The sequence below is a fragment of the Astatotilapia calliptera genome, chromosome 19 (assembly GCF_900246225.1).
Source record: "Astatotilapia calliptera chromosome 19, fAstCal1.2, whole genome shotgun sequence".
NCBI lineage: Eukaryota > Metazoa > Chordata > Actinopteri > Cichliformes > Cichlidae > Astatotilapia > Astatotilapia calliptera.
In genome coordinates, this window is record NC_039320.1 from 27449600 (window position 1) to 27455149 (window position 5550).

The window sequence follows — 5550 nt, forward strand, 5'->3', positions numbered from 1 at the left end:
CCCTGAGGAGAGGAAAGCTCCTGCAAGATGTGACAATCTCCCCCACCAGTTGAAGGTGGCTCGATGCACTGGCGGCACCCTGCTCCAGGGCTGGGCCCCCATACACCCACCCGCCCACAACCCCGGCAACACACCAACCAGGACCCAAGGCCCCGAGGCCTGGCCAGGGCCCCAGCCCAGAGACGGAGCGCCCCCAGAACCTCACGCCCATCCCGGACCCACCCAGGGGCAGCCAGGCTACCAGGTCAGTAACCCACGTCCGTCAGCACAGACCCTCCCCTAGCCCCGCTGCACGCAGCTACCAGGAAACAGTCACCCGAGAGCCAAAAGAGCCCCCAACCGGACATGACCGCTACCCCGGGTTGAGCCCCCCAAGGAAGATGCCTCCGGGGAACCCCCCGACGCCCTAAGCCTGTCCCTACCCCCACACCAATCACAACAGTGAAGGCGGAACCAAACTATGACCCCCCACCCCCACTAGGTGATGGAGCTGATCAAAGGAGCCCAGAGCAATTGATCTGATGTGGTGGCAGAGGCTGTATCAAGACTAATGTAATCTAATAGATAATTTCTATATTGGTTAGAATTAAGATTATTTTTATTTTTCCAGTTCATGAGGACAGTTTTCTTGGCTATGCATAGGGCAGTGAAAACCATATGGGCGATATTCTTTTCTGTAGTGACATTATCTAAGCTGCCCAACAAACACACTAAGGGGGAAGTTGGAATGTTACATTTCAGACACTTCGATAAGTCTTCACATATCTCGCGCCAAAACTTCTGAACTGGTGGACAGAACCAAAGAGCGTGGATATAATTGTCCGGTGAATTGGTTTGATAGTGTGAGCAGTTGTTGGTAGACGTAAAGCCCATCTTGAACATCCGATGACCTGTACAGTGCACTCTATGTAATATTTTGTATTGAATTAATTGAAGACTGGGATTTCTAATTAGATGAAAGGTTTTTAAGCAAATCTGAGACCAGAAGTTTAGGTCTAAGTTAACTGATAAATCCGCTTCCCATTTTGCAATAGGAAGTGATATTGATTCATCTGTTTTAGAAAGCATTCTGTATATTTTGGATAGTAATTTGGGGGTTTTAAGAGTAAGAAATTGAACCACACTTGATGGTGTTTGTAGTTCAACTTGACCCGGTTTAAATTTCTTTTTTACTATGGATTTAATTTGTTGATATTCTAAAAATCTTTTCTTGTTGATCCCATATTGTGTAACTAGTCCGTCAAATGAAATAAATTCTGTTCCTTCTAGTATATGTTCTAAATATTTGATTCCTTTACCACTCCAATCTGAAAAGTTTATCATATTATTGTTTTGTAATATGTCAGGTAGGGATGGGTACCGGTGTCCGGTGCCATGATGGCACCGGTTCTGACATAAACGGTAGTAACCAGACCGAAAAGCAGCGCACATTTCGGTGCTTTATTTCGGTGCTTTTTTTTCCTGAGCTGTGATACACTTCTAGCCAATCATTTTACGTTTCCGAGGATAGTAGGCGGGGCCAGGTACGTATGTTCTGTTAGAGCAGAGCTACAGATTAAAAATGTCCAAGGCTAAGCGGTCAAAAGTCTGGCTGTACTTCACAGCAAAAGATGCAAACTCAGCAGCAACAAGTGCTTTAAGCTGATACTGTGATACTGTCAAAGGAGGTAACACCAAGAATCCGATTAAACAGCTGGCGACACATAGCGTTTTTTTTAAAAGCCGAGAAATGCGCTGTATTTGATAGCTTGCTGCAAGACCTCACACCGAGCACGTCGGGTGGGTTGCCAGTTATCGGACCCGGAGCAACATCCCCCAAAAACACGAAGAGGAGAGTCCTGGCCCCTAGCCCTGCCAGTGTAGCAGAAATGATGAGGATGATGATGCAGCAGCAGCCGTTCTTCTCTGCGTGAGTAGCTTAATGTTGTTCGTGTGTAATTTACGTTGAGTAGGCTAACCACGTTATTACATTAATGCAGGTAAGGTGAACTAGCAAACACCATCATAGCTACATGCGGCTGTCTTCTTGTTTGATGGCAGATACTCCCTTCACCCTGGCCAAAAAGGCTAAAATGACCAAAGAAAAAGTGGGAAACAGTTAAACATGAGAGGTTTAGGACAAAGTTTGTGTTTTTTCCATTGTTTAAGCACTGCTTCCAGCCAAGAGTGATGCCATATATGCCACATAGCTGCAGAAAAGGCTAACATTGTTATCTTTTTACAAAAAAAACCAGCTGAACATGAGAAGTTTTTGTACAAAGTTTGTGTTCTCCATTCTTTAAGCACCGGTTCGAGCACCGTTTAAGCACCGGCACCGTTTCAAAAGTACCGATTTGGCACCGGTATCGGATAAAACCTAAACGATACCCATCCCTAATGTCAGGGTTGTTCCAGATAGGTGTACGTCCGCATGGGATTAATGAAGACGCCGCCACACCCTAACGTCTTTAAGACATGAATGCAGAGAGGAACGGCTTGAATGTGAGTGTATCATGCCAAGTTTGCACTCACACTGTTTTTATGTCTGAGTTTGATTGGCAGGATGAAATCAGTCAGCACACCCTGTGTTGTGTTCTTCATGAGAGAACAAAATTGCCCTTGCCATGTCAAGCCCATGAGTGGTTTGACATGTTTGTCAGACAAAAACAGGATTGTTGTCTTATTATTATGGTCTTAACTGACAGTGGAAGCTAAAAAACTGGTATGACAGGACATAAAAGCTGAGAGATGCGGATATCTCTGTTCTCTCAGAGCTCCACTTACCTCTGCAGACCCTAAATATGCATAAAAAGAGAAGAATTATAGTGCCAATATACAGTGTGGTCCATAGTAATTTGGACACTGACACAAGTACCTCATTATTGAAACATATTCCAATTATAGTTACAAAATGGACATACACATAATGTGTAGACTCTCAACTTTGATTTAAGTTGTCAGCTCCATAACATGTGCCACCCTCTTTTTAAAGGACCCAATCAAACAATTTACTCAAGGGCTGTTTCACTGGCAGGTTGGGCAATTCTTTGATTACTGCATGTAATTATTAATTAAGCAGATAAAATGCCTCGAATTTATATTAGGTGTTGTTGCTTTTATTTGGATGCGGTTGAAGGAGCTCTCGATGCAAGTGAAACAAGCCAGCCAAGCTTAAGCTGCAAAAATAGAAAGAAAAAAACATCCATACACCATGAATCCATCCATTAGGCAGTAGCCTAAGCAGAGAAGCCCAGTCCTCCCAATCCATTCAAGCCCTTCCCAGGCATGCTGAGAGATATCTCTCCAGCATGTACTGGTGTGCTCCGGGGTTTCCTCCAGGGTGGACATGCCCAGAACACCTCATAGGTGAGGGTGGGGACATAGATCTCAGGCTAGGAGTTGTTGGGATTTATTTTTATCTTTAAGTCTAATACCTCATAATTAGCATCACACATTTGTGTTTTGTCTTTACGTTGAAACCAAGCACACCATTGTTTTTCTTGTGACATTACCAATAAGTTTGATGTGTCACATGACCCTCTTCCTATTGAAAAAACAAAAGTTGTATCCAAGATGGCCGACTGCTAAATGGCCACCATGGTCACCACCCATCTTGAGGAGTTTGCCCCCTCACATATACTAATGTGCCACAAACAGGACTTTAATATCACCAACCATTCCCATGTTATTACGCTGTATCCATAGAAATGGCCCACCCTGTAGAATTACTGCTACTTGCAGAGTGCACTTTAAGAGTCACACATTCAAATATTATAATTATTGTTTTAATCGTCTTTGTAATAGCAGTCAGTGGCATTAAAGCTTCCCCAGATTCTTCTCATTTGGTTTAAACAGATATATAATTGTGTTTTCTCTGCAGCACACATTGCAGAAAATTGTTGAAAATTGTTGTGAATGGAGAGTCTTTAGCACTTCGCAGCAGAACAAAGGCTGTCCCATAATGCTGACGTTCGACCAGTTTCCTTTCATACAACCATGCCGTTACAGCCCTGCCCTCAAGCATGTAAGGCATGTTTTAAGGTGGAACTGCCAGTTACCTTTTTACCTGTCCTGCATCTATTAGTAGCAGGTGTGGGTGCCTCATAAACACACCCTCATCCTTCATGCTTCTCCCTTTAAATACAGGCATCAAAGCAGACAACAGACACAAACGTTTTTGCCTTCTTTATCAGGTACGCAGCACTTATTGCATTTACTGTTGACTCCTTGTAATGATTACACAGAACGTTTAAGAGTGTTTCATTTTTCTCAACTTTTGTATTTCTTTTAGAAAAAGAATTTCTACAACGCTTGTTAAAAAGACAAAATGAGTGACCGTGAGTCTCTGATTAAGCTGAAAATATCATGTGTTGTTTGTGCCATTTGTGCAGTTGCCTTTCTGTTAAATTCTGTTATTGAAAGCTGCTTTCAATTTTGGTTGTGGCCTTATGATCGCAGTCATCTATCCTGTTCTTTTGCAAAGTCACATATCAAGCTTGGTTTCTCTTTATCTAATTTTTTTTTTTTTACTTTGTTTTTTGTTTCCAACTATAGCTGCAGCTGAAGTAAGTACTTTTATTTCATTTGATTGTTCTACACCTGGGACAAACAGCATTATAAACATGTACTTATAAAGCAATTTTCTCCTGTCAGAAGAAGGAAGAGAAATGTCCTCATGAGAAGGAAGGATCAGGATCAGAGGGAGAAGGATCAGGAGTAAGAAAAGTTTCACATGTGCTTTCTGTTGTTTTGCTCTGTTGATTCTGTAATATTGTAGCATTCATGAGTTTATTTGTCTTTATCACTTACAGGGAGAAGGAAAAGGAAAGGTACAACCTCAGAAGCCTTTTGGAATTGAAAGTTTGCTGCCATCTGAGTTACAATACGTTTTTAATCACTTAATTTTCTAACGGTTGTTTACAGGGGAAAGGGGAAAAGCATGGAAAAGGAGGTGGACATGGACATGGAGGTGGAAGAGGAGGCGGACAAGGAAGAGGAGGCGGACAAGGAAGAGGAGGCGGACAAGGAAGAGGAGGCGGACAAGGAAGAGGAGGCGGACAAGGTCCTAAATAAATTATGAAGAATTCACTGAATCAGCATTATCTGATGACTGCAAAATGACAGATATATCTCTAATAAACTAATACAGAAAGAAGACTGTCTTGTTTATTCACATAAGTATTACAATTACAACTGTTGGATCCTTTCTGAAATTCAATAATGTTTGCTGATAAATCAATGGGCTTTGATAACAATTAGTCATTCTCAAAAACAAAAACTAAAAATGGCAATAATCATATCAAGTCATTTGCACTTGAACGTGTTCTATCTTCATGGTAATCTTCTCGTGTGTGGACACATTTTAGGTTAGCCAGGCACTAAAAATGTGTGTAAGTCTAATATAAATAATGGTGCTCTATAAGGTTATGTATGCCACTAGAGTACCACTTTAATTTGCATGGGTGTCTTCAGTGGTTCCTGATCTGATTTAAAAGTTTCATATTTTAGTCATTAACATGATCTAATAGTGAAATTTCATGTTTCCTGGCCAAGAAATATTTCAACAAACAA

At 41.8% G+C, this 5550-nt stretch overlaps 1 long non-coding RNA gene across 1 annotated transcript; it reads left to right on the forward strand.

Moving 5' to 3' along the window:
- The first annotated feature begins 2466 nt into the window (after positions 1-2466).
- On the forward strand, positions 2467-4997 carry LOC113012367 (uncharacterized). The gene is made up of 6 exons (XR_003270689.1): positions 2467-2481; positions 3860-4172; positions 4271-4316; positions 4534-4544; positions 4633-4695; positions 4791-4997. It is a non-coding gene; the product is annotated as an uncharacterized LOC113012367 (long non-coding RNA).
- The last annotated feature ends 553 nt before the right edge of the window (positions 4998-5550 follow it).